The sequence below is a fragment of the Symphalangus syndactylus genome, chromosome 9 (assembly GCF_028878055.3).
Source record: "Symphalangus syndactylus isolate Jambi chromosome 9, NHGRI_mSymSyn1-v2.1_pri, whole genome shotgun sequence".
NCBI lineage: Eukaryota > Metazoa > Chordata > Mammalia > Primates > Hylobatidae > Symphalangus > Symphalangus syndactylus.
Genome location: NC_072431.2, coordinates 84,753,895 through 84,767,134, shown reverse-complemented (window position 1 = coordinate 84,767,134; position 13,240 = coordinate 84,753,895).

Below are 13,240 nucleotides of genomic sequence, written 5' to 3'. Positions count from 1 at the left end.
CCTTTTCCCCTGTCCACCTTTTCCCCCATATCTATACATCTTCCTTTTATACGTGTATTCTCTCCTTTAAGAATGGAAAGATCAATTTCGTTCCCTCTTGTACTAAAGAAATAAATAATTGGACCTCTACAAAGAAAAAGAGACCAAAGACAAGAACAATGGAGGGCCCTGGGGTGACGAAGGCCCAGCACCGTCATTTTCTTATGAGCTCTTCTCCCACAGTGCTCAGGCTGTGGCTACACTCAACCTGGTTTACAGGAAACCGTGCCATAATCGTCGCTTGCTGTTTCCTTTCTCCTGTATCACCTCCTTCTAGTATCTGCGTTGACACCCAAGAACAGGATCTCTGATTTCATTGGAAAATTGAAGGAAACAAAACGAATCCCCCAGGTATACACCCGTTCCTTAAATACTCTCAGAGACCTTGACTCTGAAATTAGAGCTGGGTTCGGCATCAGATGCAATTGTTGAGGTCCCAGGTCTGCATTTCTGGTTAGTGCAATGTTACAGCGGAGCCTGGACTGACCGCTGGTTAGTGTAGCACTTTTTATTCAGCTTTATCATCTGGAGAGTGGACAGGGGAAGATCAGAAAGAATGTCTTTTTGGAAAGGATTAAAAAAATATGTTTTATTCTTTGTTCTCTTCTTTTTTCCCTCGCATTGCCCTTGGAGAAACTTGTTCGGTGCCGAATGGCTAGGGGGCGCCAAAGCGCCAGGCGTCCAGCCCGGCCTCAGGCACCAGGGGACACACGCAAAGACTAAGTCACACTGCAACTTTCAAAGGCTATTCCGATAACAATGTTTTATATAGATTGCCATCTCCTTTATCATGACATCTTGCAACAGCAGAGTAAATTTGAGGCAGTGACACGGGGAGAATTGTGTTTTGTTATTTAGCCAGTTTTATTTGATAACTGCAAGCTCCCTGCCCCTCCCGGAACATAATTGTTGCAGGAAGGATTTGGACTGGATAAAACTTAATCTTGTGATATGCTCGTTAATTCTGTTAAACTTCCAATTCATCTGGTGTTTGTAGTTTTTAACATAAACTAGTGTTTAGTGAGAAAGATGTTTTACCCCCTGTGAAGGTGCTTGGCATACAATTGCTAATCATTGCAAAAGTAGCGAATAACCATCCAAATAGAGGTCAGGAGGCTGCACGGATCTCTTTTCACTAGCAGAGTCCAGCTGACCTGATTATAATTAGTGTTTCCTGGGCTCAGTCTCGTTATTTTCACCAGGTGACCTAAACCACTCATTTCTTTGAGCCCACTCCTGCTGCTAAAGGGCACCTTGTCGCTGCGTGATACTGGCTCCCTTGCTTTTCTTCTGCTCAGGCCCCGGCTGGACAAGCCACCTAGGGTCTCTCTCCTTCTGACAGCACTACTGTTTCTCAGTGTCCTCTGGGGTGTGGCTATCAGGCTTACTGACCACCAATAGACTTAGAACAGAAACAGCCAAACTTCCAAAGGCAAGCAATGTTGGGGACCCAGTTGCTAGGACTCAGTGGCTCTCACCCTATAAGCTTCAGGGTTTTTTTCCCTTTAGGGGAAGTATTGGTGGGGACAGGAAACCTAATTTTCTCTCCATCAGATTGCCTGCTGGGTGAGCCTCCCAGAATTACGTATACTGGGCTTGGGGATGCATTGGGGACCATCAACTGCCAACATCACGGTGGCTAACAACACTGCAAATGACTTTTACTCACAAATAACATCATTAAGAGTTCATCTGTCCACTTAGTCCGTAAATGATTACCAAGCACCTCCATGTGCCAGCTGCAGGGTTTCACAGGCTGGCTGGAGTGACTCACCAGAGTCCAGACAGTGGTAGGCAGTGTGACAGCAGAGAGAACAGAGAGGTTCACAGAGTGCATTTATAACCCTGCTGGAAGGATGGCAAACCTGTCCGTGTGGTCAGAAAAAACTTCTGAGAGGTGGTGGCATTTGAATTGAGTCTTAAACAATGTGGGAGAGTCCAGCTGAGAGAGGCAGGCAAGAAGAAATTATGGGCATCCACGGAGAGTCATTCTGTGTGCCTGGAGGGATGAGGGGGAGGGCTCAGAGGGGATGGTGTTGGCATCGTGCATGTGACCTGTGGAAGGCATAATTCTGAGATTTGGAAGAGAAGAGAAGGTAACTGGATATACTGGATGGGGACAGTGTACCTGTGGCACTGGAAATCCATGGTCCAGAGACAGGGGCTCCTCAGAGTTAGTGCTGTCTCGTGTTGTCAGACAATCTGGAGATAGACGAAAGGCCTCCAGAGAAGGGGCCTGGACATTGGGACCCCACCCCATGGAAGGGAGGTTTCTGCTCAGGACAGTGATACTCCTGTCATGGCTTTCTCTCACAATAGTGCTACCTTCTACATATGGGCACCCACACCCTTGTCTACACAGTCATTTACATGATAAGAGCTACCTCTCTGTCTCCTGGTCATTCAAACAGAATGTCTAACATCCAACTTTTCTTCAAGGTCGAAACTTCAGAACAATGAGAGAGACTGGGGACTTCGATCACAGTAGACTAGAGTTTATTCTTAGCTGCTTGCTCAGTTCTCCTCTCAATAGCTTTCTGACATTGGGCAAGTTCTGCAACTCAATTCTAGGACCAGATAAGGGCACTAGTACCTATCTTACAGCACTGATGGAAGGATGAACTCTTAAGACACAGTGTTGCCTGGTGTATAGGAAATAAAAGTTCATCCTTGTGTTCACATAGCCACCTGAACAATCTTAAATTAGAGGTTTTATTCTCAAATGGGTCCTAGCACGCAGCCCACATACCTTGTCTCCTTAGTTCAAATGTCAACATGCTAACAATTGAGTCTACCTGTGGGCATGACATACAGTCTTCAAACTCGCCAAGAGTCTAATATGGTCTTTCCCTGCCCAGTGAGGTCTTAAAAGGGGACAGGAAAGATTTTAGGAGCACTTTTCATTCAGCTGGTTTGTCCCTGGCACCAGTGTCATTCCTGTGTCTTTACCCAAGGGCATCTTTGGTGCCACTTCAAGCTCCTTTTCCAGCTTTGCAAGTCCAGGTAGAAAGGAGAAGATTCCCAGTAGCTCTCCTATCATAGCTAGAAGAGTCCTGAGAGTCCCTTATCTATCCCTTTCACTGGAGATGGAGAGACAGAGGCAGACCCTTTTTGCTGGATTTCCTAGATCATAATCCACAGATTCCATGGTGTAATGCCTTTGAGATTCATCACATTGATACAAATATCAGTAATTAATTCCTTTTTATGGCTGACTAGTGTTCTATTTTATAAAAATACCATAGTTTGTTTATCCATTCACCCATTGAAGAACATTTGGGTTATTTTCAGTGTTCAGTAATTATGGAAAAGCTACTATAAACATTTGTGTACAGATTTTTTTGTGTGTGCAAACATAAGGTTCCACTTTCCAAGGTAAATATCTAGGAATGCAATTGCTGGGTTGTATGGTGAGTGTCTGTTTAGCTTTATAAGAAACCACCAAATCATTTCAGAATATGTGCCATTTGCATTCACAGGAATATATGGGAGTTTTAGTTGCTCTGTATTTTCCTCAGCACTTAGTATTGTCAAATTTTTTGTTTGTTTTTTAGCCATTCTGATAAGTATGTAGTGGCATCTCACTGCAGTTTCAGTTTTCATTACTGTAATGGTAATTAATTTTAACAATTTTCATGTGCTTATTTGCCATTTGTATATTCTCTTTGAAGTATCTGTTTATATATTTTAACTGATTTTAATCGAACATTTTCCCCTTTACTCTTTTATTTGAGTTAGTTATATATTCTGCATACAAATTCTTTGTCACATCTGTGGTTTGCAAATACTTTCAGTCTGTAGCTTGTCTTTTCAGGCTCTTAACAGTGTCTTTTAAGAAGCAAAACTTTTGAATTTGATATAATTTAACATTATTTTCTTTTATGGATCATGCTTTTGGTGTTGTCTCTAAGTTCAGATCATAGAATTTGCCTCCTATATTTTCTTCTAATAGTTTTATAGTTTTACATTTTATATTTAGACCTAGGATCCATTTTGAGTTAACTATTATAAGGTATAAAATTTTTGTCAGGGTTGTTTTTTGCATATAGATGTCTATTTGTTCCAACATAATTTATTGAAAGACTGTCATTCCCCATTCAACTTCTTTTGAGCCTTTCATCAATAATAAAATTATTGTATTTGTATGAGTTCATTTCTGGACTCTATTCTGTTCCATTGATTTATTTATCTGTCCTCTTATCAATATCTCACTGTCTCAATTACTACAGTAATCAAGATTACTGTACAGTAAGTTTTAAAATTGTTTAGTGTGATTCCTCTAAGTTTATTCTTCCTTTTAAAAATTATTTTAGTTTTTTTTAGCCTTTTTATATAAACTTTAATCTACAAGTTTTCTGTTGAGATTTTAATTGGAATTGGATAAAGTCTTTATATAGATTTGGAGAGAATTGACATCTTTATCAGTCTTCCAATCCATGAACATGGTGTGTATCTTTATATATTTAGATATTTTAAAGTTTATTTCATTAGGGTTTATAGTTTTTAGCATAAAAATTTTGTATGTATTTCATTACATTCATACGTAAATATTTTATGTTTTGGAGCTATTTTGAATGATTTTTTTTAGTTAAAAATTCAATTGCTCATTCTGGTATACAGAAATATGATGGAGTTTTCTTTGTGTTGACATTGTATCCTATGCCCTTGCTACACTTATCTATTTATTCTATATTTTTTGTAGATTCTTTGAGATACTCTACATGGAGTGTCATACCATCTGCAAATATAAACACTTTTATTTCTTCCTTTCTAATCATTCTGACTCATTTATTTTCCTTGCTTTATTGCAGTGGCTAGAAATTCTAATACAATGTTTAATAGAAGCTGTGAGAAAGGACAACCTTGCCTTCTTCCTGATCTTAGTGATAAAGCATTCATTCTTACACTATTAAGTATGATGCTAGCTGTAGAATTTTTATTGATGCTTTTATTAAATTGAGGATGTTCCCTACTGTTTCTAATTTGATGAGAAGTTTTATCATGTTCGGATGTTGAATTTTATTGATTTTTTTCTTGTATCAATTAATATGATAATATTTTTTATTTCAAGTCTTAATATAATAAATGACATTAATTTATTTTAGAATGTTGAATCAGCCTTACTTTCCTAGGATTAACCCCCTTGGTTATGGTGGAATTTAAAAAATACATATTGCTATTTTTGATTTGCTAAGAATTTGTTTAGGATTTTTGTTGGTATACTCATGAGGGATATTGGTCTATATTTTTCCTTTTTGGTTTTATTTTGTTTGTAATAGAAATAAAACAATTACATATTTATGGGGTGCAGTGTAATGTTTTACTATATATATAAATTGTATAATTTTTTAGCTTGTTATAAAGCCTATCCTGGCCTCGTAGAATAAAATGGGATGTATTCTCTTATTTTCTAGAAAACCATATGTATAATTTGTATAATTTTCTTCTCTTTAGAATTCACTCATGAAACTTGGAGATTTCTTTTTTTGAAAGGTTTTAAACTATTAATTCCATGTATAAATAATGACAGTTAGTATGGGTTTTCTATTTAATCTTGGGTGAGTTTTAGTATTTTGTGGTTTCAAGGTACTGATCTATTTTTTTAAGACGTTGAATTTATGTGCGTAGAGTTGTTGTAGTATTCACTTATTATTCTTTTACTATCTGCATGATCTATGGTGATATCTCCTATTCTATTTTTGTCACTGGCAATTTGTATGTTCTCTCTCTTTTGTTTGTCAGTCTTTCTAGAGGCTTTTTAGATTAAAAAAAATCTTATTGCTATTTTCATTGCATGTTCAGGTCAGTCTTTTTGTCCTGTCCTCGGTGTGTGTGTGTGTGTGTGTGTGTGTGTGTGTGTGTGTCTGCTTTCTTTCTTCAACCTTCTGCAGGGTTATTTGAGCCTTTTGTTTAAATATAACATTTTAATTTTATGATCTATTTTTGACTTTATCTTTTTGCATAATTTCTTCTTAGTTGTTTTTTTTTAAAAATTGCAAAAGATGTAATTAACCTTTGGTAGTCTAGTTAGAATCAATTTTTTACCACTTAAAGAGGAATTTACAATCTTTTCATCTTATAGATCCCTTTACCCTCCCCTTTTTATGTTGTAGTTGTTTTATGGATTATATCCATAGGCATAAAAAACCCCAGTGTTTTTGCTTTCGAGTATTACATTTATTTTAAAGAACTCAAGGTGTGAATAGTCTGTTGTATTTGCCTAGATGTGTACTATTTCTGTTGAGCTTCATTTATTTATCATTATTTACTTAGGGTTATTCCAGGTTTCCCTCTGATAACACTTCCATTCTGTTTGAATGACTTCCTTTAGTAATTGTTTAAAGTAGATGTGCGGACAAGATCCTCTTTGTTTTTCTTCACTTGAGAATGTATTAATTTCACCTTTATTTCTGAATGATATTTTTCCTAGAAACACAACTCTGAGTTGACTATTATTTTCTTTATTTTTTTTTTCTTTGGGGCTTGTTAGGCTACTTTATTACACAAGTCTATGTCTTTGATTAAATTTGAGACATTTCTGGGCAATATTTCTTCAAGTTTTTTTTTCTAGTCCACATTCCTTCTCTTTTCATCTGGAGAGTGTTAGACTTTTGTATCACCTACAGGTCTCTGAGTCTCTGTCAACATTTTCTTTATCTTTTCCCTCTTTTTTCTGATTAAATAATATTTATTTATCATCCAGTTCACTGACTCTTTCCTCATTCCCAGTCTCTTGCCTTGGCACCTGGGTGGCTTGCCACCCACACTCATTCATCTCCATTCTGCTACTAAGCACATCTAGAGAAATTTTTACTCTGGTTATTGTATTTTGAAGTTCTAAACTTTTTATTTAGTCCTTCTTTATAATTTTTATAATTTGCTTTTCATGCAAAAAGTTTTTAAAATGTTTCCATGGTTTATTGGGGTACAGGTGGTGTTTGGTTATACGAGTAAGTTCTATAATGTGATTTGTGAGATTTTGGTTCATCCATCACCCGAGCAGTGTACACTATACCCTGTTTGTAGTCTTTTATTCCTTGCCCTCCTCCTACCCTTCCACTTAAGTCCCCAAAGTCCATTGTATCATTCTTATGCTTTTGCGTCCTCATAGCTTAGCTCTCACACATCAGCGAGAACATATGATGTTTGTTTTTCCATTCCTGAGTTACTTCACTTAAAATAATAGTCTCCAATCTCATCCAGGTTGCTGCAAATGCATTAATTCATTCCTTTTTATGGCTGAGTAGTATTCCATCGTATATATATATATACCACAGTTTCTTTACCTGCTTGTTGATTGATGGGTATTTGGGTTGGTTCCATGATTTTGTTATTGCGAACTGTGCTGCTATAAACATGTGTGTGCAAGTTGCTTTTTCATGTAATGACTTCTTTTCCTATGAGTAGATATCCAGTAGTGGGATTGCTGGATCAAATGGTAGTTCTACTTTTAGTTCTTTAAGTAATCTCCACACTGTTTTCCATAGTGGCTGTAGTAGTTTACATTCCCACCAGCAGTGTGGAAAGTGTTCCCTGCTCACCACATCCATGCCAACATCTACTGTTTTTGATTTTTTGATTATGGCCATTCTTGCAGGAGTAAGGTGGTATTGCATTGTGGTTTTGATTTTCATTTCCCTGATCGTTAGTGATGTTGAGAATTTTTTCATGTTTATTGGCCATTTGTATATCTTCTGTTGAGAATTGTCTATTCATGTCCTTAGCCCACTTTTTGATGGGATTGTTTGTTTTTTTTCTTGCTGATTTGTTTGAGTTTGTTGTAGATTCTGGATATTAGACCTTTGCTGTATGTACAGATTGTGAAGATTTTCTCCCACTGTGAGACTTTATATTTTTGTATTTGTTTCAGATTGTTATTCCATACTTTTCAGAGCACTTTCCTAATAGCTACAGAAAGCCTTTCTCTTATTATTCTAATACCTCTGTCATCTCTACATTGGTGTCTGTTGACTGATGTTTCCCACCTGAGTTGACTTTTTTGGTATTGTAAATAATTTTGGATTCTTCCCTGGACATTTTAAATATTTTGTTATGAGACTCTGGGTCTTGTTTAAATTTTTAAAAATGTTCTTATTTTTATTCTAGCAGGCCATTTACTCAGTTGAGTTTAGGCCAGCTCTGGCCGGCCTCCTTTAGGCTATGGTTTTAATGCCCTTTCCATTTTCCAAGCCTTTGCAGTACAGTTGGGATTTGTCCTGCATATGCATCACTAAGTGGCCAGTGCAGCTTCAGTGTGAGCTCAAGAGTTCATAAACAACTTTATGGGGTTGACTTCTCAGTGTCCTCCTTCTTCATGATGTCTCGCAAGCTCTCCAGTTTGCTGAGCTCCCTATTTTTTGTCTTCTAACTGGAAAGCTGTGGCTTTATTCACTCTGGGTGGAAGGGTATTACTACTGTATATGTCCCACAATTGTGCCCATGTCTAGGCAAGCAGCAGGAGACTGATGGGGGAAAAAAAGCAATGGGAGTTTGTCCTAATTTTTTTTTTGGATCACCACTGCTCTGATTGCAAGGGAAGCTTTCACTGACTCGGGGTTTTAGGTACCTGCCCCTGCAATTGTCCCTGAGTCTGTTACTATGGGGTTATCTGAAGACAGGGATATGAGACAACAAAAAGAAAAAGTGGGGGGTTTCCTCTACTGTCTCTGAAGGATTAGCTCCTTTCTTGTTTCTCAAGCTAGAACCAGAGGATTTATCCTAGAAATTTCTCTGACCTCCAGGGCCCAATTCTAGATTTGGGGATGCCTTGGCTCTGGGTCAGGAGATATTCCAGAGGAAAATGGGAAATTCACCACTTATATAGTTTAGGATTTAGAATTCTGGTCTTCCTTCCCAATTTGCTTACTACTATTTCCTTATTAGAGTCCTCACATATCTGCTCCATGCATTTCATGCTGGTTTTATTGCTGCATTCCATGGGAAAGACAGGGTGGAGTGTTCTTGCTCCATATTACCTGGAACCAGACCATTTTTTTCATGCTCACAGCCCCCTTGCATGTGTGGAAGTACAGTGCTGGCTGCATTGAAGCATAGGTGGCTGTTGCTACTACACTGGTCATTGAATTTTATGAAGGGATGTGGGCAAGATTGGCCCTCTGTGAGTTAAAGGCACACCATTTGCACTTGTACTTCAAGTGCAAAGCAGCTTGTGCAGCCCTTCCCTGGAACTAAGCTCATTTTTTCTTTTCTGACATGGTCTTAGAAACCAGTGACCACCCATGCCTTGATTATCACATGGAGATGTTTTCTTTCTTTCTTTTTTTTGAGAGACGAAGTCTCGCTCTGTCGCCTAGGCTGGAGTGCAGTAGCGTGATCTTGGCTCACTGCAGCTTCCACCTCCCAGGTTCAAACTATTCTCCTGCCTCAGCCTTCCAAGTAGCTGGGACTACAGGCGTGTGTCACCACACCCGGCTAATTTCTATATTTTTATTAGAGATGGGGTTTCGCCATGTTGGCCAGGCTGGTCTTGAACTCCTGACCTCAGGTGATCCACCTGCCTCGGCCTCCCAAAGTGTTGGGATTACAGGCATGAGCCACCGCGCCTGGCCGAGATGGTTTTCAATTACAAATTAAAATATATGTATATGAAATTCAGCTTATCTATTGATTCATTTTGTATGCCTAGATTTTTACAGTTTGTTTAATTGAGATGTAATTCACAAACTATAAAATTTATCCTTTTATAGTGTACAGTTCAGTACAATATAGTGTGTTTTCATATATTCACCCTTGGTCTATTTGTGCAGGCTGTCAGGGGACCAGAACTCTGAGACCAGTTGCCTTCAGCTGCAGTCATCCTTGTTTGTTTATTCTTGTGTTCTCACAATATTAGCATTTCCTATTTATAATTTAAAGTGTAAAAGGTTGGGAGTGTCACTCTAAATCTCCTCCAAAGTGCCTTCCCACTCTGCGTCTCCATGTCTCCATGGACCTGTGTTTTCTGCCTTCTGGTTGATCTCTCTTTCTGCTGTGCCTTCGTGGCATTGTGTGTGGTGCCACATTGCAGGTGAAGGAGTAATGGCCTGGGCTGACCCAAGTACACTGATAAACAAGTAGGCAAAACCTAGTGAAGCTGCAGATTCCCAAGCTGCTGTGATCTACCCACCCCACTACTCAGTCTACACTGAGGGAAGTTCCAGTGCAGACACATAAGGAGACACACAAGTGAATGCACAGTACAGCATGGTCTGCAAGAGCACGCGTCCCTCAGTGAGCAGAGAGCTCTCGTCAGACACTGGCAGACTGTGCCACAAACAAGAGGAATGAACCAGCACAGGTATCACAATGGGTACATTTGAGAAACATCAAATAAGCGAGAAAAGCAAGTTATTGAATATGTTCATTATATCCAAGACAGTAGGGATGGAAAACAATAGTCTATATTGTTATGGAGAGATGCAAAGTCTTCAAAGAAGGGGAACATGCATGTCAAAGCTGCAAAGTAATTTTGGGAAGGTGGTCACCTTTGTGGAGGGTAGAAGAGGAATGGATCATGTAGGGCATCCAGGAATATAACTGGTGTGCCACACAATGCAATGAAACAATGACATCATGGCAGAAGGTTTGATGAGTTGCAGGCTGGGTTCTGGTCACACAGGCACTTGTTGTATTACTCGTTTTTTAACTCTTTTTTTTTTGGAAACATTAAAAAACAAAACTAAGCAATGAACTGAAGGGCTCCATGTCAAGCACTTAGTCCTGGTCCCAGCACATGAAGCTCCCATTGAACTTGAACTGCTCACTGAATCTTCCCAGACCTCCTAGAAGTTCATGATTTCACAGACGAGAGACAGGAGCACTGCGGGGTTGTGTGGAGGGTCTAAGGTTGTCACAGGCAAAACCAGATATGACCCACGTCTCTCTGAAGTCAGAGTGGGACCCTCAGCACCACTCTGGTCCACAGGTTCTTGGGATGCTCCTGAGGCTGAGGGACCAAATAATGGGTGACATCAGTCCCTCTCATGGCCAGCCCTCTGGGATTGTCTAACCAGGGTGAGTGGTTAACAGCAGGCACTGCCATCCCCTGAATGGGGCTGTGCTGTTTTCTCAGTCCCAGGCGTAGGTCTGCTAAAGAGCAGCAGGGTGTTTGCCTCTGGCTGTTGTGCAACATGATCTTGATTCCTCTTTTAAGGGGAGCTTTTAAGATGAGCTTACTCATGTCAGCCAAAGCCCAGCATCAGGCTGAACCATGACAAGCCCCTCTGGACAAACCTGCCAGGGCAGCTCAGAGAATCAGTCCCCAGCCTCGGTGGCACTTGGTGCAGACCTGCCAAGTGTCCCACAAAAGCTGGGAGCCTTGTGATGTCCCCCACTGCCCACATGGCCTCCAACCTCTGTGTTCTCCCCAGGATCTGAGGGCCCGATTCATGTCCGGTCCCCTAGCAACTGGTGCGCCACGCTGGACAATCATTCCCTCTTAAAATGCTCTGGTTTCTTTGTTTGTGTCATGAATGGGTGCAGTCAGCAGACTCTTGTGTCTCTACCACCTTCAGTATTTTATGGTGAGGAGCAAGCAAGCAAGAAAGGTTATTAGCAAGCAGGAAGCACAGCAGAAGGTGGTGTGTGCATGTGTTGTGGTGTGTGTGTTTTGTGTGTACTGTGTGTGTATGGTATGTGGTTGTGAGCTGTGTGTGCTGTGGTGGTCTATGGGTGTTGTGTGGATGGGATGCATAGAATGTGTGTGTTGTGTATGTTGTATGTTGTATGTTGTGTGTATGTGTTGTATGTGTGTTTTGTTGTGTTGAGGGGTGTGAGGTGTGTGTTGTGAACTGTGTGTGGTTTGTGTGCCGTGTTTTGTGTGTTGTATATATGTTGTATGTGTGAGGTGTGTGTGTTTTGGTGTGTGTTGTGTTGTGTGGTATGTGTATTGGGAGCTGTGTGTGGTGAATATTTGTAAAACTTGCACACAACAGGAAGTGCCTTCTGGATCTCAAACCTGGTTGCTGGATACCAGAGGAAGGGAAGTGTCTGATTAATTCGAAGGTCTTTTGTGAAAGTTGAAGATGCAAAAGGCTTGGGGTGAGAGGAAGCTTCACTGAGAATAAACCTAAGAGTTCCTAAAAATCCAGAGTGGCAGCACCCAGCTGGGGATTGATTCTGGATGCTCCGCCCTACAAAAGTCTATGCTGTAGGTTCAGTAGGAGGAACACTGCCCTACATCATTTGGGAGACACAGTTCACTGTGCTCAGTCTTGCTGCCCAGTCAGTATCGCCAGACATGCATGCGTGGGTAAAGGGCTGGGCAACGAGAGGTGAGAGAAGTCCACTTGCCAAGCGAGCCCCCAAGTATGTAGGCAAATCCTCACATGGTAGAGCAATTCGTAATCACCTGGAAGACAGTCATGGGCCTAAATAAATCATTTCCATCTCAAGCTTGGTCTTTTCCAGGAAGGAAGAGGCGCAGTCTCGCCCTTGCTAGCCACAGAGCAGCCGGCTGGTGCATCACCGAGGCCGGCTCCGTCAGCTTGGTCAGCTCGGGTGGGCTTATTTCTTTGAGTGGAGGCACCATTCAGTTCTCAGTTCAGAGGAAAAAGAATGAGTGGACAATGTTGCTGTTTGTTATTGTCTGCACAGAATGCTAGGGGAGTGAAAGGTGTTTAAATAGAGGAAGGGAAAGTGCAGAACAGCTGCCAGGGCAGAGCAGATGCTGGGAAGGCGGGAAGCGGTGAGAAGGCTGGGGTACAGGATTGCTCCCAAGACCCGCCCAGGCACCGGGTGCACCTGCAGCCTGAGAGGAGCAGGGGGCGGGGTGCCGGGAGGAGAGGGATTTCAGATCCCCTGTGCCCTGTGGACGTCAGAAAGCAGGACTTTCTCTTCCCAAACCTAGGCTAGTTCTCAAGTGTAACAGGCCCTGGGTGTGAGGCTATGACCAGGCTTCTCCTACTTCCTCTTCATACCACACCTTTTGGAACCCAAGAAACTCGCTGCTGCTCCTTCTGGCAATGGAAATGTCAGAAAGCAAAGGAAATTTAAGCTCCACTCAGAGAAAAGGGAAGATACCAAAAAGTCCAGGGCAACGGACTGTCGTAAGATGAATGTGTCATATATGCTGATGGGGCTGAAAGAATGATCTGGAAAGCCAGGGCATGGTAATCAGAGAGTGGGGTCCATGATGAGACCCTGTCAGAGCAGTGCTGGAGTTATTGCTCATGGAAGTCTGGGAGTGGAAGGTCGAGGTGGG